This window comes from Callithrix jacchus, chromosome 18 (assembly GCF_049354715.1).
Source record: "Callithrix jacchus isolate 240 chromosome 18, calJac240_pri, whole genome shotgun sequence".
Classification (NCBI taxonomy): Eukaryota; Metazoa; Chordata; class Mammalia; order Primates; family Cebidae; genus Callithrix; species Callithrix jacchus.
Genome location: NC_133519.1, coordinates 35,663,824 through 35,685,756, shown reverse-complemented (window position 1 = coordinate 35,685,756; position 21,933 = coordinate 35,663,824). Strand labels below are relative to the sequence as shown.

General features: G+C 42.2%; 1 protein-coding gene and 1 pseudogene across 4 annotated transcripts in view; both read left to right on the top strand.

Moving 5' to 3' along the window:
- POGK (pogo transposable element derived with KRAB domain) overlaps window positions 1-21,933 on the top strand; it is a 339,612-nt gene that overhangs the window by 15,579 nt on the left and 302,100 nt on the right. The gene's annotated exons all lie outside the window — the stretch shown is intronic.
- On the top strand, window positions 7,102-8,603 carry LOC144580270 (transcriptional enhancer factor TEF-3 pseudogene; annotated as a pseudogene). The gene has a single exon (XR_013529564.1). The product of XR_013529564.1 is annotated as a transcriptional enhancer factor TEF-3 pseudogene (transcript).

Genomic DNA, 21,933 nt, shown 5'->3' with positions numbered 1-21,933 from the left:
CACACCTGCCCCAAGGCCCTGGTCAAAGTAGATTCACCTGGTTTCCTTGAAGACTATTATTAAGCATGTTTCCAGGGAAACAGGCCTGAGACCCATGGAGCTTCCTAACACCTCAACATTGAAACTCAAGACTAGGACATGAAGCCATCCTCCCAGGGCTTCAATTCTGGCTAGAGACAGGAAATGATGAGGAAGTAACATGGGGTGAGTTTAAAACACAATTCACTCCATAGCAGCAGATGTATGATAAGTTGCTCTCTTTCCTTACAGCAATTCAGATTTCCTGGGTTGGAGGGACCTGTTGAGATAAAGAGTAAGACTTGGGTGCTTTCTGTGCTGTAGGGGAACTGACAGCTTGGATGGTTAAGCATCCCTGATGACTGCCCAATGGGAAAAGTTCTTGAAATAGAATTCTCAGGAGGTTAAGCTTCTCCCTGAGGCCTAGAATCCTTGTTTCAGAGTCTGGCCAAATGGCCAAGAAGATTCTTTTCTAGGACTCCTTGGAAGTCAATATCATTTCCCTTCCAGTTTCTTTATTGAGTCAGAGAATAGAACTGAATAGAAACCAATGACAAGGAGGTGTAGTCAGGGTGGGCCTGACAAGGGAAGTTCCTGCCTCCTTGAGTGACCATGAAGCCCTCTTTGTTAGGGCAAACTGTGATGGCTCCTATAGTGATGATAGATTACTGTGGTGATGACGGGCACCAGGTGTCATCTCTGTGCACAATACATAGCGGGCACTGTTGATTACAGGGTATGAGCACAGGTGTGCTCAATGATTCTGAATCAGCAGCAATGCCCAACATAGGTCAGGGCACACAATAGGTGTATAGCAAATGCTCTGAATGAACAAGCCAGAGAGTTCCATAGTGTCATGGATTTGTAGGGGACCACGTTTAATGAGCTCTTCCTGGGTGTGCGGCACCAACGTGTCATGCAAAACTCAAAACATCTCACCTGCCACAGAGAGTTTTCCAATCTGGGTCTAAAAACTAGTACAAAGTTGTCACATCTACAAGAGCAGCGTCTCACAAGTCCCAGGAGAAAGAGATCACTTCATTCTATCTTTTTGCTTAAACAGTAGCCCTCTGTGGGGCTGTCTGTTTTCTAGTTAGCCTGTTCTGAAACCCTTTGTGTGTTTAGGGCATTTTCTGCATTGTAAATCTCACGTCCTCAAGAGGAAAGCCAGATACTTGCTTTCCCAGTTCCTTGCAGCTAGAGCAAATTTACCAGATCCACGTTTTGCCCATCAGATCCACTGATGCAAGACTTCAATTAGGGAAAGAACTGAGTAGGGAAGCACGTGCTATAACTCATTTTCTGATGAGGATAACTGTGGGGCACTTGGCTATTAGAGGCAATAGAGGCAGAGTTTTGGGCTTCCAGGGCCCAATATCAGGGGTGGGGTCTCTGTTGGAGCCAACCACAGTGTGGTCCAGGTGCGGTCCTGATCATGTTATCTCCAAGCCTGGCCTTCTGGCCATCCTGGAGGTTTTCAAAGCTACCCAATATCTTTTAATAAATTATTTTTCTGCTTAAGGTAAATGGAGGTGGTTCTGCTATGTGTAATGGAGAACCTCATAGAAATGCCTCTCAGTTGTTGGTTGTTAAGGGCCAGTGCTTCCTGTTTATGTGAATGCAAATTAAACTCATTTGTTCTGTGATTCAAGGTACAACTTTCTAAGAGTTGCTAGGTCAGAATGAGCAAGCAAGTCGCAAATTACCCTTGAAGGAGTGAGTAGAAATCACACTTCTGAAAGCTTCCTTAGTTTCTGCATTCTAAATATACTGGGAATAAATCACATTAGTTTGCTTCTGTGCCTGCACCATCCATTTTTGGTAAGTACACCTGGATACCCAAGCCAGAGATGTGCAGTCATCCCAAACTCTTCCTCCCTCTCACCTCCTGGTCACAAGCTTCTAGAATTTCATTTCATTACTATTGTTTAAGTCATTGCTCTTCCGTACCTCCCGACAGCTCCTGCCCTGCCTTAGACTTCCATCCATGGTATGTGTCTCCCCATTCAGCTCCCTGCCTCTAGCCTCTTCACATTTCAGGTCAGCTTCCATGCCACCCAATTTAGTTAGGTCACTCTCCCGTCTAGGAGGAGACACATGTTTGAGCTTCTTATGATGTTGCCCTAGACAACCGTTTTAAACTTACTTCCTGCTACTTTCTCATCATCTCCTATGTTCAGCCACCCACCTGTCTCCAAACACCAGGTTCTCATTGCTGCATCTCAGAGTGCACTGCTCTTTCTTCTCGAAATGTCCTTTATCAAGTCATGCATTTGGCATACTCCTACTCATCCTTCAAGATTTTGTGAGAATGCCACCAACTCTGGGAGACGGATTCTGCCATTTCCAGCAGAATGAAATGCTTTTTGTCCCCTCGTGTTCCCAAGGCACCATTCGCCATCTTCTAATATATCATGTAACCAGTTCAGTGGAGTTATTGACTGAAGCATGTATCTTTCCATCAGATGATGAGAATGTGAGGGGTAGAGCTGGAATCCTCTTCATCTATGAATCTCCAGGGCCGAGGACAGTGCCTGACACTTAGTAAGTACTCAGCTGATACTTATGAAATTAATTAATTAATCAATGATAAAAGCAATTTCAGGAAAGAACCTTGAAACTAATCTGAAACTTTGGGAATCTGTACTTCCAAATAGAGGTTGTTACTAAAGTAATAAGATTTTAGTCACTCCAGCCATGGCTGTGTTCTCTCCATTGGGCCAAAGACACCCTCGTCCCCCAGGGGAATTTTTCTGCACAGGCGGCTTAAAGGCAGATCCATAAAAAGAAATTACATACCTGTTAATTTACAAACACCTAGATATCTGGAATAGTAATTACCACAGAGCTCAGTAATAGGGAGTAATTAATAGTTAAATGTTGGCATTTAACAAAATGATGTTTTCTCCCTTTTCTACCCAAGCAATGATTTTAAGTTGAAGATGCTCAAAATGGCTTGAAATGGGAGGAAACTCTTCCAGACACCATGTGTATTTAAAAGGCGGTGCTACCTGTGGGCATCCTTCATTGCTATCATTAACCACAACGGTAACAGCAACCATTTACTGAACCCCCGCCAGCTGAGGCAGAGGTGCAGAATTGAAGGCAGGCCCACTTTCACAAAAGTCTTTCAGACAAAAACAAATTATGCCTGCAAATTAAATAAATTTAAAGGGAGACGTGACTATTCACAATCCAAAAAGACCCTCTGTTATACAAAAGGATCTCCCACAGGGCTCTTTTGAATAGGAAATATCGCGAAAGCACTTAAAATATCATTGAGTTTATAAGGAATTAAGAACTAATTCTTTTAGAAACCAACCTATTGCACAGTAGGGGTGTAGCTCCCTTTAGAACTGCAGCTCCAATTTTTGCCTTGTCAGCAACCTTCACACAGCAACACTGTGCAAAGCGAAGTGTATGGACAGGGTCTGGAACCTGGGCTTGAGTCTGGCCTTTGGCCATGCTGACTGAGCATGGGCAAACTAGCCTCAGTGTTTTCATCTGAAACTGGGGCCGACAATCTTGGAGGAAGAGGTGAAAAAGAGACTGAATGTGAAGGGGCCCGTGGCATAGGTGGTTGTTCATTCATTAGCTTGCTATGGCTAGCATAACAAATTACCACAAATTGAATGACTTAAACAACAGAAATTTATTGTCTCACGTACTGGAGGTCAAAGATCTGGGATTAGAGTGTTGGTGGGAGTGGTTCCTTCTAAGGGCTATTCCACGTCTCTCCCCTAGCTTCTGGTGGCTTGCTGGCGATCGTTGGTTTTCTCGGCTTCTGTTGTGTCACCCCAATCTCTGCCTATCTCGTCATATAGACTTATCCCTGTGTGCACATCCAGTACAACCCCATCTCAACAAATTACATCTGTAATGCCCCTATTTCAAAGTCAGTTCAGATTCTGAGGTACTGGGGGTTGACACTTGAACATACTAATTTTGGTGGGGGAACCCAATTCACACCATAACAAATCATTATTGCTCTTAAGTCACTGAAATAACAGATAAGCTGTGTTTTTCTTTGTTAGTTATTTTGCTTTTCTTGGCTAGATGTTGCCACGTGAAAGGTATTTTTTATTATTTTTTTTTTTTTTGAGACGGAGTTTCGCTCTTGTTACCCAGGCTGGAGTGCAATGGCGCAATCTCGGCTCACCGCAACCTCCGCCTCCTGGGTTCAGGCAATTCTCCTGCCTCAACCTCCCGAGTAGCTGGGATTACAGGCACGCGCCACCATGCCCAGCTAATTTTTTTTTGTATTTTTAGTAGAGACGGGGTTTCACCATGTTGACCAGGATGGTCTCGATCTCTTAACCTCATGATCCACCCGTCTCGGCCTCCCAAAGTGCTGGGATTACAGGCTTGAGCCACCGCGCCCGGCCCGTGAAAGGTATTTTTATAGAAACAATAGCAAGCCACAAAGAGAAGCTCTTGGACACAGAAATTCAAGGCAAAAGGGAAATCTGAGCAGAGAACAGACAGGGTTCCGACTTGCGCAGCAAATCCAGTAGCAGTTTCATTTATTCCTGCCGTCCTTCTTGGGAATGGGAGTGTATTCAGTGTCTTCATCAGCGTTTGGTCACATCCTCCTTACCACATTGAGGAGTACGAGGGAGGCCTGGCAATCTTCTTGTCATGACTCACTTTTGCAGGAGGATTTCTCACACACTGGAATAATCCTGTCAGGGAGGGACAGCACTCTGCCTCCAGAGTTCTGCCAAACCAGCTACAAGGAATCAGTCATTTTTTTCTAAGTATGGGTTTTCTTCTTCTCCCCAAAAAGTGAATTAATGCTACTGTCTTATAGATTCTATTACCATTGAGTTGCTGGAGATTTGCAGGTCAGAGGCTGGAAGAAATAACTTTGGAGGCTTTTAAGTCTGTGACATACTTGTTTTGTGTTCTGGCCCACACAGGGATCCTGGGATATTGGGGTAGACTGACTGTAGTAATGGCCTCTTTTGTTCCCATCTTCCTGCATTTGGGCATTTGATAATGATCTCCCACACTGCCCCTTGGTACAGCCAGGTGTCTTGCTTTGGCCAAAGGGAGTAGCTTGGAAAGAGCTTGTTCTTTAGGGTTTGCCCTTTTGCTGTTCTTGCAGCCTCTGCCTCCGCCACTGCTTGATCAAGCTCAAGCTAGCCTACTGGAGGAAGAGACACCACATGGAACAGAGACAAGCTATCCCAGCTGAGCCATTTGGATCAGCCAGCCGGCTCTGCAGCTGATCACAGATGTATGTGGGAACTCAGCTTATATTAGCTGAGCCTGGCCCAGGCTGGCAGAATTGCCCAGCTGAGCCAAGCTCAAATTGCAGATTCTCATATTTGTGAGCTAAAAGAATGTTTTTGTTTGTTTTTGGTTGTGAGCAACTTGGTTTTGGGGTGGTTTGTTATATAGTAAAAGCTTACTATACACAGATATTTCCCCAAAGGTTTTTCTAGAGTCTAGTACCACTGGTGCGATCATGTGTTTTGAGACTTTAGGAAGAGTATTCTATATAGCTGGGTGAAATTAATGGATAATAGATCCTAGGCTAGAAGGTGGGATACCAATCATGCTCTCTGCCCTTTGGGAGCACAGGCGTTGGAGTCAGCTGACTTCAAGTCATGGCACTATGTCAAGGTGGGGTCACAGGTATAATAAACAACACAAAAATCTCTGTGACTTAATAAAGATGTATTCCTTTTCCATGTCAAGGTCCAGTTATATATATTTGGTATCTCATACATGTATGATCAGCTGCAGAATTGGCTGGGGGCTGGTTAATGTAAGAAAGCTCAGCTGGGATGTCTTGTCTCTGCTCTATGTGGTACCTCAACTTCCAGAAGACTTGCTTGAGCTGGATTATGTGTATGTATGTATATATATATATATATATATATATATATATATATATATATGCAGAGATTTAGGGACTGTGACAGTTAATTTTGTGTGTCAACTTGACTAGATCACGGGATGCTCAGATCTCTGATTAAACATTATTTCTGGTTGTTTCTTTCAGGCTATTTCCTAAAAAGATTAGCATTTGAATCTTTTTACTGTGTAAGAAGATCACTCTGGCTAGGTGCAGTGGCTCATGCCTATAATCCCAACACTTTGGGAGGCAAGGCCAGCTGCTCAATTGAGCTTAGGAGTTCAGGACCAGCATGAGCAACATGGCAAAACCCTGACTCAACAAAAAATACAAAAATTAGCTGGCATGGTGGCATGCACCTGTAGTTCCAGTGACTTGGGAGGCTAGGTGGGAGGATCACTTGAGCCTGGGAGGGGGAGGTTGCAGTGAGCCATGATTGTGCCTCTGCACTCCAGTCTGGGTGACAGAGTGAGACCCTGTCTGAAAAACAAACAAAAAACCCCAGAAGATATCCATTCCCAATGTGGGTGAGCCTCATACAATCCTTTCAGGGCTAGAATAGAACAATAGGTAGAGGAAGGGAGGATTTGATGGCTTTGGCTTGAAGGCTTGAGCTGGGACATAAATATCCTTTTGCCCTCAACTCTGTGGCTCTCAGGTTTTCAAATCTACCCAGAGTAAAAGAAGTCATTATATGAAAAAGATACTTGCATACACATGTTCATAGCAGCACAATTCACAATTGTAAAATCGTGGAACTGACTCAAATGCCTATCAATCAACAAGTGGATAAAGAAACTGTGGTATGTGTGTGTGTGTGTGTATATATATATAAAATGTAATACTACTCAGCCACAGAAAGGAATGAATTAACAGCATTCACAGTCATCTGGATGACATTGGATACTATTATTCTAAGTGAAGTAACTACTCAGGAACGGAAAGCCAAACATCATATGTTCTTACTGACATGTGGGAGCTAAGCTATGAGGATACAAAGGCATAAGAATGATACAATGGACTTTGGGGACTTGGGGGAAAGCATAGGAGGGGGGCAAGGGATAAAGGACTACAAATATGGTGCAGTGTATACTGCTTGGGTGATGGTGCACCAAAATCTCACAAATCACCACTAAAGAACTTATTCATCACCGCAGCTCCGACGACGCCGCCGCGTCCCGCCAGGTCCAACGGGCGCTCCTCCAAGCGGAGCCTTGGAGGGCAAGGCCGGCACCATTACCTCCAACGAGTGGAGCTCTCCCAACTCCCCCGAGGGGAGCAACGTCTCTGGGAGCAGTCAGGCACTGGACAAGCCCATCGACAATGATGCAGAGGGCGTGTGGAGCCCGGACATCGAGCAGAGTTTCCAGGAGGCCCTGGCCATCTACCCGCCCTGCGGCTGGCGCAAAATCATCCTGTCAGACGAGGGCAAGATGTACGGTCGAAACGAGCTGATTGCCCGCTACATCAAGCTCCGGACAGGGAAGACCTGCACCAGGAAGCAGGTCTCCAGCCACATCCAGGTGCAGGCTCGTCGCAAAGCTCGCGAGATCCAGGCCAAGCTAAAGGACCAGGCAGCTAAGGACAAGGCCCTGCAGAGCATGGCTGCCATGTCGTCTGCACAGATCATCTCCGCCACGGCCTTCCACAGTAGCATGGCCCTTGCCCGGGGCCCTGGCTGCCCAGCAGTCTCAGGGTTTTGGCAAGGAGCTTTACCAGGCCAAGCCGGAACGTCCCATGATGTGAAGCCTTTCTCTCAACAAACCTATGCTGTCCAGCATCCGCTGCCTCTGCCAGGCTTTGAGTCTCCTGCAGGGCCTGCCCCGTCGCCCTCTGCACCCCCAGCACCCCCATGGCAGGGCCGCAGCGTGGCCAGCTCCAAACTCTGGATGTTGGAGTTCTCTGCCTTCCTAGAGCAGCAGCAAGACCCGGACACGTACAACAAGCACCTGTTTGTGCACATTGGCCAGTCCAGCCCAAGCTATAGCGACCCCTACCTCGAAGCCGTAGACATCCGCCAGATCTATGACAAATTCCCTGAGAAGAAGGGTGGACTCAAGGAGCTCTTCGAACGGGGACCCTCCAATGCCTTTTTTCTTGTGAAGTTCTGGGCAGACCTCAACACCAACATCGAGGATGAAGGCAGCTCCTTCTACGGGGTCTCCAGCCAGTATGAAAGCCCTGAGAACATGATTATCACCTGCTCCACTAAGGTCTGCTCTTTCGGCAAGCAGGTGGTGGAGAAGGTTGAGACAGAGTACGCTTGCTACGAGAATGGACACTACTCATACCGCATCCACCGGTCCCCGCTCTGTGAGTACATGGTCAACTTCATCCACAAGCTGAAGCACCTGCCCGAGAAGTACATGATGAACAGCGTGCTGGAGAACTTCACCATCCTGCAGGTGGTCACCAACAGAGACACACAGGAGACCTTGCTATACATTGCCTATGTCTTTGAGGTGTCAGCCAGCGAGCACGGGGCTCAGCACCATATCTACAGGCTGGTGAAAGAATGAGAGACTCGGGGAGCAGGGAGGGGGGAAGAGATGTGTGTGCAGGAAATGGGGACGTGGGGAGGGGACCTGCAGGGGCAGCCCCCTGAAATGCCAAGAGTGCTGAGAGGAGCGGTTGTGACTCTACCCAGGAACAAACTGTGCCTGAACCTGCGGTGCCCAACCCCAAATAAACCCAAGATGCTCTGTAAAAAAAAAAAAAAGAACTTATTCATGTAACCAAACACCATCTGTACCCCAATAGCCTATAGAAAAGTAAAACATAATTTTTTTTTTTTAAAAAGATAGTTCTGTCAGTTGTCTTCTTGTTCAAATGCATAAGTCCAAGTTTGGGTGGATCAGTGATTCCCACACACAACTCCTTTTCCAAATGCTTACATTTTTATGTTAGTGGCACAGTTATTCTCCCAGTCTCAGTAAGCTTCAGCCCTTTATCTTTAATTCTTTGTAGTTATTCAAGTCTGTCCTTTCCACCTGCCCCGGTTTGGACTCAGGTCAGCTTGCATCATACTCCCTATAACCCAGCTGTGCTCTGCTGCCAAATGGACCTTCCCAAATACCACTTTCATCATGTTATGGCTCCTCTGAGAATCTGCAGTGGCTTCCTGCTACTATCACATCACAACTGCCTTCCTTAAGGCCAGAGGAGGCTAGATATGGAAGCTTCCAGCTTCCAACTGAAGATTTTTTTCTCAGATCTATGTCTAAGCCTGATTGTCTAGAAGAACACATGTAAGTGGGGCAAAAGAATCCCATTTTCCTCTATACCCAAGGGGGCTGAGCTGACCAATTTAGGGGCCCAACAGACATTTCTTAAATGAGAAGATAACTTTTGGGTAGTGTATGAAAATATAACTTCCTAAAATGGCATAATTTGCCCATATTTATTCATTGATGCCACTTTAGTTATCTGTAGCTACATTAGTAAACTATCCTAAAATTTAGTGGCTAAAACAATGATCTTATTTTGCATTTCTGTGAGTTGATTGGGCTCAGCTGGGCAGTTCTTTTGCTGGTCTTTCTTGGGTTCTTTTAGGCAGGGATAGTTAGAAAGAAGCTTGGCTAGGACAGTGGGGGCTCCTTCTCTCTTCCTGTAGGCTTAGAACCTATCTCTCCCCATGTGGCTTCTCCATTTCATCTTTCAATGTGGTCTTTCCAGAAAGGCAGCCAGACTTCTTATATGGAGGCTTAGGGTCCCCAAAAATGTAAATGTGGAAGCTTCCAGGCTTATAAAGCTTAGACCTCTAATTGGCACCATGTCAGTTCTGCTATATTTTGTTAATTAAAACAGGTCTCAGGGAAGCTCAGCTTTAATCAATACACAATAAAAGTATGAACATGGAGAGGAATGGCTCATTGGGAGCCATCGTTGGAGATGAGCTACTGCCTGGGGCTGTTCATGATTCATGAACTTCCCATATAAAAAATACACTTACCCTTGCAAATCTCATTCCACTATGGCATCAGCTTAAAGTCCAGGATATTGTGCACTAAACTGTGTCTCAGAATGGGGCTTCTGGGATGAAGTTCCTTATGTGCATTTTCTCAATTGCAAGGACCAGTGAAAGAAAACGACAAGTATCTGTGTATCACTCACTAACAGTTAGTTGAAAATGAGGCAAGAAAATGACAACTGACTCCCTGTTCAAAAAAAGGGGAAAAAAGGAAAGATGATCAGTCACTGATTCACAGCAATTCTGAAATCCAGCCTGACACATGTTCCAATTTTTCTGACTTGAGGCAAGGAATAATCCTGATGAAGGCTCACTTTTGTTCTTTAACAGTGGTTCTGCTTATCTCTTGGTCTCGCTCTCTGGGATCCGAGCTCTGCCTCTGCGTCGTTCCGCCTTAGTCATAGAAATGGCACACATTTGTAGCTGCATATCTGTAATCCTGCTTTCTGCCCCAGGGGAAGTTGGAGCCCAAAGCAAGGGAAAATTGTGGTGGCTCACTTCAAACATGCCTCAGTGAGCCCTACCTCCTTGTACTCATGCCCTCCTGTCCCTCCCTCACTACTGAGTCTGGACTGGCCCTGTGGCCTGCTTTAATGAATGGAATATGGCAGAAGGAACACAGCCAGCTCGGGGCAAAAGGCTTAAGAAGCCCTGACAGTCCTTGATTCTGTACTTCTGAGATTCCTAAGAATGTAAGAAGTCTGTCTACCCTGCAAGAAAGACCACACAGAGAGTCCACATGGAGAGGGAGTGGCCTGAGAATACACAAAGAGAGAGAGAGAGGCCAAGTCATGCCAGCATCTCAGGTGAACTTCTACTGCTCCATGCTGTATGAGTTTCCATCACCTGGAAAATACACGTGAGAATCCAAGTAAGACTACAGAAGAACTTCCCATGGAGCCTTCCCATAGCTAACCTATGGAGAACCGTGAGAGATAAGAACATGAATGTCATTTTTAAGCCATTAGATTGGGGTGGTTTTCTTTACAGCAATAGATAACCAAAACATATATATTCACTCACTGAAAGTTATTTAACTAATCATTGGTGCTTGATATCTGTCTGTGCCTGATATTTTGTTAGGCCAAATAGATGCAAAGCTAAATAAAGCATGGATTCTGAACTCCATCTTGTTTATATGTTTGTTGGTGAAAAATCTTTGTAAGTAGAACTATTTTAATTTTATATTTTAAAGGCAAAATATTTGTGTTCAAAATATACTTGCAGTGAATCCTTTCATAAAAGAAATACTCTGAGATGTATCGTATTTTTCATTTTCTTAGGTTAGACTTTTTAAATAGTGAAGTATACCTGAAGTTTTAAAAATGTAATTTAATTCAACAAATATTTTCTGAGTACTTACTATGTACTTCTTTTATATAATTTTAAAATCTATGTACTTGAGTGAAATTGGGTTGAAATTCAGGTACTGTTTTCTGTCTGACTTCTATTAGCTCACATGGGGTTTGCTGTCCTAAGTTACTTGGGGATTCTGTTTTTGTCTATTAGCATATATTCTTGTTACTATTATGCATCCCTTGGCTGTTTTCTTATTACTTCAGCAAGAATTACATTCAGTTGTTCAGTTTGTAAATGACCTAATTAGCAGCACTATTTTACATTCTCTTTATAATTCTGTCTTCAGTTGAACTCTCTCCCCATCACTCTCTCTTCCTCTGTGAGTATTACTACACATCCTACTAATGAGTTCACGCTCCACCCTTGGCCCTCGGTGAATTGCTGTCCAGGCATTTGCAAACCTTCTTGCCTTAATTATTGGAGAAAGAAATTCTCTTCTTGGTTTTTCCTTGCTAGACTCTAATGGCTTTGAGTTTCCAGTCATCTTATGGCTCATGTGTCTTTGTTTTTCACAAAAACAAGGACCATAAAGCAGAGAGGAGCCCTGCATATCATATGATTTTACAGGTAAGCACACTTTGGACCAGGGAGCCAAGGAACTTGCTCACAGAATCACTGTCACTAAGAGTAGATCCAGGACCAGAACCCAGAAGTCCTGACTTCACTAATATAATGAATGCACTCTGAAACCTTGTCACACTGATGTAAACACACCCACTGATGACTGATTAATCAGCTTTTATTTATAATTATTAATGAACTTTAATTAAGCCTCTTCTCTCAAACTGGGAGAAAATAACAGAAAAAAAGAGAAATATGGTACATTCAGAAGCTGTAAATTGTGTAGCATTAGGTCATAATGTTTTTAGGGTTTAGAATTTTGGTGAACACCCTTGCACCTCATAGTAATTCATTCAGTAAGTACTTATTGGGCACCCACTATATGCGTACATATAAGCATGCATGCACACATAAACCAAACACAAACTTTCCCTAGAAATGTGGGAAATAGTGTATAATATGCTCACAAATACCTTTATAATACACATAATTACAAGTTTCATGCCTGTTGTAATGTACCACAGATTTGTTGCTTCTTTGGGAAAATGGACACTGTGATTCATGGATACTTTCTCTTTCTAATCATTCCCACATCCCCAGTTCTTAGAATCATCTGATCATTGTATCTCATAATAAGGGATCTCAAATTCGAATGTGTTCCCGGGGCATGCAATCAGTGTGAATCAGTGAAGCAGGCTGGGTGCTACACAGGTAGAGTAGAGGAGACTATGGCAGCCTTGAGACCACAAATCCTGTTTAAAGGGGGCAGTTGCTATGTCAGGTGATTGTCATCATGTGGAAATTCAAGGCCCTGTATTTCTAGAACTTCTGAATTTTCAAGGGATACTGGAAATCTTTATTTTTGTGCAAAATCTCCAGATGTTTAAAATGTTGGTGATCAACTGAAAAATGTAAAACCACTGTGTGGGCCAAACTAAACATGTTTACCAGACTCAATGCCTGGGCAGTTTGCCCCACCACCCTGGTGCATGTCTTCTTCATGTCAGAGATAATGGTATCCAGACTCCTCAGCCATGGGATTTTCTCATTTCCTAAGAATTCTATGAGAGCCTCGGGTGCAGTGGCTCTTACTCACTGACCTCTGTGATGTGGTCAAACAATCACCCAATTATTTGCTTGGTCGGCCTCCACTTGATGTCATGAGAAAATCAAAATCCCTTACTAGACTAAATGGGAAAACAGTAGCTGCTTCTGAGATGATCCAAAAGGATTGTCTTTGCCTACTTTTTATTAGTTAGAGATGTATTACTTATTCTAGAAATAAAAAGGCTGGATGCAGTGGCTTACACCTATAATCCCAGCACTTTGGGAGGCTGAGGTAGGTGAATCACTTGAGTTCAGGAGTTCAAGACTAACCTAGATAACATGGCGCAATCTCATCTTTTGTGTACAAAAATATACACAAAAAGTAACTGGGTGTGTTGGTGCATACCTGTAGTTCCAGCTACTCAGGAGGCTGAGGTGGGAGGATTGCTTGAACCTGGGAGGCAGAAGTTACAGTGAGTGGTGATCTTGCCACCGCACTCCAGCCTGGGCAAGAGTGAGACCCTGTCTCTCTCTCTGTATATATACATACACATATCTATACGTATATACATATGTGTGTATATATATAAACGTATAGATTTGTGTGTGTATACGTATATATTACACACACACACACACACACACATATATAGTATTGGCAGTACCATCTGATGAGTGTGTCAGATGTCCATTCTTATATGCATCATGCTAACACGTCTATACATGTGTTTCTTCAAACTCCAAAATATTTATTCAACCCAAAAAGAAGTGTCTGGTATCAGCTCAAACTGTTCAGTTCAAGGTCCTCAAAAGTCTCTTCATCTTCACATTAAATTTTCTGTTCTCACTGCTTATTTCATTTGCTTATTTGTCAGCTACTGAATGAGTAGCTTCTGGGTGTCAGATACAGTTTTAAACACTAACAATATCACAGGGAATCACAGAGACACAGCCTATTCTCTCATAAAGCTTACACCTACTGAGGCAGCTGGGAAGACTATAGTTGAGTAAAGAAATGAATAAGATGGTTTCAACTAGTGATCGCTGTTATGAAGAAAATAAAATGGGGAAATGTGATAACATGATTAAGGGAAGGCTTTTCTACAGAGTTATTAGTGTGGGAACCTGAATAGTGTGAAGTGGACAGCAATGCAAAGGTATGAGGTCAGAGGGTTCAAGTCAGGGAACAGACCTGGGGCCAAAGCCTCGAGGCAGAGATGGGTTGATGTGTTCAAAGATCAAAAAGAAAACGTGTGGCTGGACTTCCTAGCATGACTTCTTTACAGTATTTGGCACTATTTACAACCCTAGTCTTGGCACAGCACTTGTCTGCTTTCTGCTCCTCAAAATCTTTGTTTGGTTCTCTCCAAGGTCCTGAACGTAGCTGTGCTTCCTTATGAAACTTATGATTTCAGGTAAATTTTAGACGCATAGAAGGAGCAAGGCTTACTATCGTCTTAAAACTTAAGGCTTCTTCTCTCTGGAACCCAGACACATTTTGTAATAGTCCAGAAAGATGATGTCCTGAACTACAGTGATAGTGGAGGTAGAATCATGGTACCTGATAGCCTCTTAGGCATGTGTGTGTAGATGTGGATGTGTGTTGTGGGAGTGTGGGGACATATTCAGGGTGGATGATTCCAGAGCATCAAACTTGAATAACTGGGTAGATATTGATGCCACTCATTGAGATTCAGAAAGCAAGAGAAGAAGCAAGTTTCATTTAGATGCAGAGCAGGGTGGGTGGGGACACACAGTGGAAGAGGAGGCAGAATGGGAAGAGGGTTAAAAAGAAGTTCCTGAATCTGAAGCTGGGACTCTAGGAAAGGGGCTTTTACTGCCATCTCATACTGGAATTCAAAATAAAGGTTGACATAATGAGAATATGGTTCTATAATGTTATTGGACTCAATTATTCTTCTGTGTTAGGATCAAAGGATTTTATAGATTGGTTTAGAAACTTAGCAACAAGAGAATTGCTCCTTAAAATCAGAATGCTACAAATGTTAAACATTTAAAAGTTAAAAATTGAGGCAATTCCCTGAGAACTTCAGGCCCGGGTTGTTTTGGTGTCATTTCAATTTTCCTTCTATCCAACTAAGTAGATTTTATTATCATTGGTTTTGAGAATTAGAGCACAGGTGGTCGACAGGGCCATCATTATATCCTGGATAGTGTTCATCAAATCATTACAGGAAATTTATTAGGTACTTACTATGTACCAGACATCATGCTAGGTGTTAGGGATACAGAAGTGTAAGGCACAGGCCTTGCCACAAAATTATGAACAAATCATACCTGTGCTGAACTTTCAAACTAGTGATTTCTTTTCTTAACTGACAGATACTGCTTTTTAAAAATAGTCTGTTAATGTATTAAGAGTGTGTGTGGCAAGAACAGAAAATCAAACACCGCATGTTCTCACTCATAGCTGGGAGTTAAACCATGAGAACACATGGACACAGGGAGGGGAACGTCACACTGTCATCTGTTGGGGGCCTGTCATTGGTTGGGGGCAAGGGGAGGGAGAGCATTAGGAAAAATGCCTAGTGCATGCGGGCCTTAAAACCTAGATGACAGGTTCATGGATGCAGCAAACCACCATGGCTCATGTATACCTATGTAACAAATCTGCATGTTCTGCACATGTGTCCCAGAATGAAAAGTAAAAAAAAAAAAAAAAAAAAAAGATAGTAGCTGTGGGCTGAGCACAGTACTTTGGAAGGCTGAGGAGGGTTGCTTGAGCCCAGGATTTTGAGACAAGCCTGGGCAATATGGTAAAATCCCATCTCTATAAACAATACAAAAATTAGCTGGGCATGGTGTTATTCGCTTGCAGTCCCAGTTACTGGGAGGCTGAGGTGGGAGCATTACTTGAGCCCGGGATGTGGAGGTTACCCTAAGCCAAGATCATGCCACTGCACTCCAGCCTGGGCAAGAGAGTGAGACCCTGTCTCAAGCAAAACAAAACAAAAAGAGTCTATGGGACCCACTTGTGTTTACTTTTTGCAAAACAGCGCTACAATTTCAGAGACTATAGGTCATTTTGAAAAGTAAAGAAGTCTAGTAGTGTTCAAAACTTATTTCTGATTTTTTTTAAAGAGTTCATTCCACTTGGAAATAGTTTGCTTGGTTGTTGCTTATGAATCTTCTCACTTGGAACTCTGACACAATAGCTTGAGGACTTACGTTCTGGCATTTTGATGGAATGAGTTTATTTTCTCAACCCTGGACACCAGTTGCTACTTGTAAAAGACAGCAGAGGATTGAATCTCTCCCCTTAAGGCTCCTGGTAGCTCTGTCGAAAATTTAGCCACTGAGATGGCCCAGGCTCTGTTACTGCTTTCCCTAATGTGTGTGTGTGTGAAAGAGAGAGAGAGAGAGAGAAAGAAAGAGTGAGTGAGTGAGAGAGAGAGAGAAAGAGAGAGAATGGGCTTTAATTTCCTTATTCTCAGTGTTCTCTGCCTTATTTGTTTCACGGGATTGCTCTGAAAGTAAAATCATACAAAATAGGAAAATAAATATGACTGTGCCTAGAAAATAATGACTTATGACAATTTAAGATATTATTAATTAATGATACTAAATCAGTATTACTCTGCATTCCCCTGAGATAGTGTAATCTAGTGGTTAAGACTCTGTTTTGGCTCTTACTAACAGTGTGATTGTGGGCAAGTCACTTAATTTCTTTGAGCCTCAGTTTCTTGATCTGTGAAAGAAAGATAACTTTACCTACTTCACATGGTTGCTGTGAGGTTTGACTAACTTATTACCAGTAAAGTGATTACCTTAGTGTCTAGCACATGGAAAGTGTTTGCTTCATCAAGTGTTTGCTTCCTTATTCCTGCCACGTCCAAGAAGACTTTACAACTCTTTGCAAATGTGTTTGTATAGAAGTGACCTCCTGTATCCTCTTATGACCCACTGAAAAACCAAGAATATTTGCAAAATGGAGAGACATCATGGACCCAAGCAACAAAGAGTTGAAAGACCTGAATTTTAATTCTGGCACTTTGGCCAGTTGGCCAGACTCTCTGTTTATGGTGGTTAGCAGGTCTGCAATATGCAGATGAGGGAGCTGAGGTCCTGATTCATTCCCCCAAGCTAAAATAAATGCTCAAGTCTCTCCTACCTTTAAAAACCAACCAACCACCCAGCCAACCGATACTCAGTCAAACATTTCAATAAAACATTTTCTCTTTCTGATCATAGTCAAGCTTCTTAAAAGGTCTGTTGGGGGGAAATAGGGGAGGGACAGTGCGGGGTGGGGAGTTGGGGAGAGACAACATGGGGAGAAATGCCAGATATAGGTGAAGGGGAGGAAGGCAGCAAATCACACTGCCATGTGTGTACCTATGCAACAATCTTGCATGTTCTTCACATGCACTCCAAAACCTAAAATGCAATAAAAAAAAGTTGTCTGCATCAATCTTATCACTTTTTCAGCCATGTTCACTTCTTAACAGGAAGTATAGCAGTCTACTTTGGCTTCTATTACTTTGTTACACCTAATCTGGTTAAAATAATCTCTTCATTGGCAAAACCAATGGACGCCTTTCAAAATTCCTCTTCCTTAACTTTCAGACACAGAAAAGAAGGCAAATGACCTTCATGGAGGATAAATAACATTTTCAAGTTTGACTCCAGACATAGCAATTCTTGATGCTGAAATCAAAATTGCCATTTAAAGGAATTTTATTCTGATGAAAACATCTTATATTCAGATACAAAATGTGAATTATTCAAGTAATCAAGGAAACTAGGTCTGCTAAAATATCTTACTGTGACATCAGACACCAAGTGTGAAGTCTGATGACAAGCAAATGATTAGAGCACAAAGCAATCTGTTGCTTTGTTCTTCTATGAAATAGTGATGGTGAAGTAGGCACCTGCTGCCGTTTGTACCTGATGGATCCTAATACATCTAATCATTCTACCTCTGCCCAATCAAAATGCATTTGTCCTGTGTCACATACCATCAGACCCTTCTTTGTTAAGAAGCCTCTACAAAGATCGAAGCAAAAGTAAAAAGTAGTCATTTGCATTTCAACAGATATTTTCAAGTTATAATTTTAGGCACACGTAGGTGAGCACGGGCAAGACTTTTGGTTAGGGGTATCTTTTCCAAGCTCCCTGAAATCCCCATCTGGAGTAATTTGCCTTTTAATGGGACCTTTGGTGAGGCTGCTACCCTGAGTGAGTCATATCAGAGAAGGTTTATCATTCTCAGAAGCTGTCAAGATGATTAAATAGGGCTGTTGTGCAATAGGTTGAAAGCAACAGCAGCAATAGAATGGAACAAACACCGGACTGGGAGTCAGGGAGCTGGTTCCGTGACTCTGGGCAAGCCCCTTCCACTCTCTTAACCTTGGTACTATCATTAGTAAAATGAGGGGCTGGATTAGATTATTTCTAAGGTCATGTCTAGTCAATGATTCTGAAGTCATTTGAAAAATTTTCCTCTCTCTACTAACTCTGCAGCTCTCCTCCTAATTTCTTTGACCTATTTTTACCTTGTCTGATTTTACCACTACTTTCCAAAATGATTATTTCTTATCTCTTGGCCTTATCACTTACTTTCTAGCTAGTTCACTCAAAGATAAGCCCAGGAAATATGCATCTTACAAACAGATTGTCTTTTCTCTTTGGAGATAGTATATCTGTCTGCTAGGTTCACAGCAGGGCAATTACATGGCAAATTTGGGATGTGTCCAGAATATTCACTCTTACAAAGCAAGGCTCTTTAGCCTGAACTCTTGGCCCTTTTCTGAAGTTGTTCACTGATGCTTGTGTGAAATGCCAGTTGGGTGGCCTGGTTTGAAACCAGGTAATTCACTAGACTACAGGGCCCTATAGGGGGTAGACTACAATCTCCCCATGCCTCTGCTCTGAAAGTGAATTTCTCTAAAGACATTCTAATTCTGAGGTTGATGAAACCATTTAAATATATTTTTTCTTGCTCTGGTTTCTCAAACGCAAGCTGACAGAGGGCTGAAGCCTGCAGGCTATGGTGACCCACGCATTAAACATGTCAACAAGAACTATACCTTCTTTCATGGGGCTCATTTAGCATTATTATAATGAGCTTTTTAAAAATAAAAAATAAAAACCCTCACAACTAGAAATACTGTGAAATTTCAGAACATCGAGGATAAAGAGAATATACTAAAAACTTTCCCTGTAGGGTTGACAGATAAAATACAGGATGCTAGTTTAATTTGAAGTTCATATAAACAATGAATACATTTTTTTTTTAGAATAAGCATGTCCCCAATATTTCATTGTTTATCTGAAAGGTGATTTTAATCAGATGTTCTGTATTTTTATTTGCTAAATGTGTCTATCCTATTTCCTGGAATAAAGCTAGATCACCCAAATATAGCATCAGTAACAGTGGATGGTAAAAGGCAATATGAGTGATGCTTTCAAAATTCCAAGATGCAATGATTTTTCAACCTAGAATCCCATGCCTACCCAACTCATCAATGAAGTTTAAGGGAGAAATTAAAACATTTAAAGGCATTCAGGCTGGGCGTGGTGGCTCACTCCTGTAATCCCACCATTTTGGGAGGCTGAGGCAGGCAGATCACCTGAGGTTGTGAGTTTGAGACCAGCCTGACCAACATGGAGAAACACCATCTCTACTAAAAATACAAAAATTAGCCAGGCATGGTGGTGCATACCTGTAATCCTGGCTACTAAGGAGGCTGAGGCAAGAGAATTCCTTGAACCCAGGAGGCAAAGTTTGTGGCGTGCCATTGCACTACAGCCTGGCAACAAGAGAGAAACTCTGTCTAAAAAAAAAAAAAAAGACATTCAATGACTCAGAAACATTATTTTTGTTATAGATATCTTAGAAAGTTATCCAGCATGTGTTCTAGTAAAAGTAGAGAATAAATCAAAGGAGAAAGACATGGGGTCCATGACAGCGTGACTCAGGTTTAGAAAATCAGTGAAGGGGCCACCTAAGGTGACAGGTGCTCAGTGGAACTCAGGTAATAGGTAAGCTTCTTTGACTGAAAGTAATAGAAGCTCCAACTCAAACTAGAATGAAAACAACAACAAAAAGGCAGGGAGGGCTCTTAGGTTGATTTAATGGTTCAAAGATCAACAAAGATCCAGGTTTTTTACTGTCTTTCTCTTCTGCCATCCCTGGCATTGGCTTCTCCAAAGGCTGCTTTTCCTCTTGGTCATAAGATGACTGCCAGAAGCCACATATACACCATGGAATACTATGCAGCCATAAAAACAGATGAGTTTATGTCCTTTGCAGGTATGTGGATGAAGCTGGAAACCATCATTCTCAGCAAACTGACACAAGAACAGAAAACCAAACACCTCATGTTCTCACTCATAAGTGGGTGTTGAATAATGAGAACACATGGACTCAGGGAGGGGAACATCACACACTAGGGCCTGTTAGGGGGCGAGGGGGTCTAGAGGAGGAATAGCAAGGGGTGGGGGTTGGGAGGGATAACATTAGGAGAAATACCTAATATAGGTGATGGAGGGATGGATGCAGCAAACCACCATGGCACGTGTATACCTATGTAACAATCCTGTACAACCTGCACATGTACCCAGAACTTAAAGTATAATAATAATAACGAAAAAAGATGACTGCCAGAAGCAACCTAAGCAATGTTTTTCGTTTGTACTTAGCGGGAGAGTACTGACTTCTCCCTCCCAGAAAGTCTCTTCTCACATCCCATTGGCCCAGAGTGGACTACGGCTGCCCATTCCGGGAAGTATCTTGCAAAGGAGATTGAGTAGCTTTGATTCTTCCATTCAGTGGCTACTGTGTATGAGGCACTGTTCTAAGCACTGAGGATAAGGCAGAAAGTAAAACAGACAAAACATCCCACTTTTATGGAGCTCAGATTTAGGAAAACAGACAATAAACAAAGTAAGTATATAAAATATCTATATGCTATATGGTGATAGGTGCTAGGGAGAAAAAGCAGAAGAGAAACTAGGTAGTATCTGGGAGGGTGATGGAATTTTAGGGAAGCTGTTCAGGAAAATCCTCACTAAGAATGTAATGGGGAATCACTCACACTCTTTCTATGACATGTACCGGACAAAACATCCAGGTCAAAGCAGAGGGACAGAGAGCCTGGGGACAGAGGTCTCCTGGGGAAGAGGGAGACTTTCTACAATACTTAATATAATGAAGTTAAAAAATAGTATTGGAATCAGGAGAAATAAAAATGTGTGGGAAAGAAATTATACTCATAGAATACTACTTGGCTGCTCCATGAATTAACATTTACATAGTTACAGTACTGAAATGCTGTTATTTGTTTTCATATTTTAGAATGAACGATTGGAGAAAGTATGAATGATGGAATTCTAATTACAAAACCAAATGTAAACTTGAATGCTCTAAGATTGCAGTCTTGATGATGGGAGGTACAAGAGCTTAGGGCAAGGCTAGGAGCACCAGTGTTCTCTTTGTACCCACTGGAGTCTTAAGAGAAACTATCTATGTTTGGCAGAATAAGAAAAGATAGCATATGTTCATTATCTAAACTTTCAAAAGTAAGCAAACAATACAGAAACTAAATATAGTGTTATAACTGTATTGGGAAGGTGGGGCAGATAGGTGGGAGGTGATATAAATGAGTTAAATCTTATAGAAACACATAAATACCACAGAACCACAAAAGAACTACAGCAGTTCTATGTGACTACAGAATAAACATGTTGAGTTAGTGGGGCGACTTTGGGAAGGCAAGACTGAAGGTGGGAGTTAAAGGCAGACTATTGTTTTTGTTACTAGTTCTTTGGTAAAACATGACTTTTGAACTATGTGCATTCATTACTTTGACTTAAAGTCTGGTCTCCATTCTAGAATTTTTTCTGTATTCTTAAAATTGACACATGCTTATTATGGAAAGGTTTGAATATATAGAAAATTGTCTAGTATTTAAAGGCAATTCTTAAACTATTGATGTATTTTCCTTCAGTCTTTTAAAATTGATTATATTTATACACATTTGTGATTATATTGAGTCAGAATATATTTTGGTGCATTCAAATTCATGAATCTAAATTGATTAGCCTAGATTCTATACATAATTTTTATCATTTAACATTTCCATCAGGACTGAAA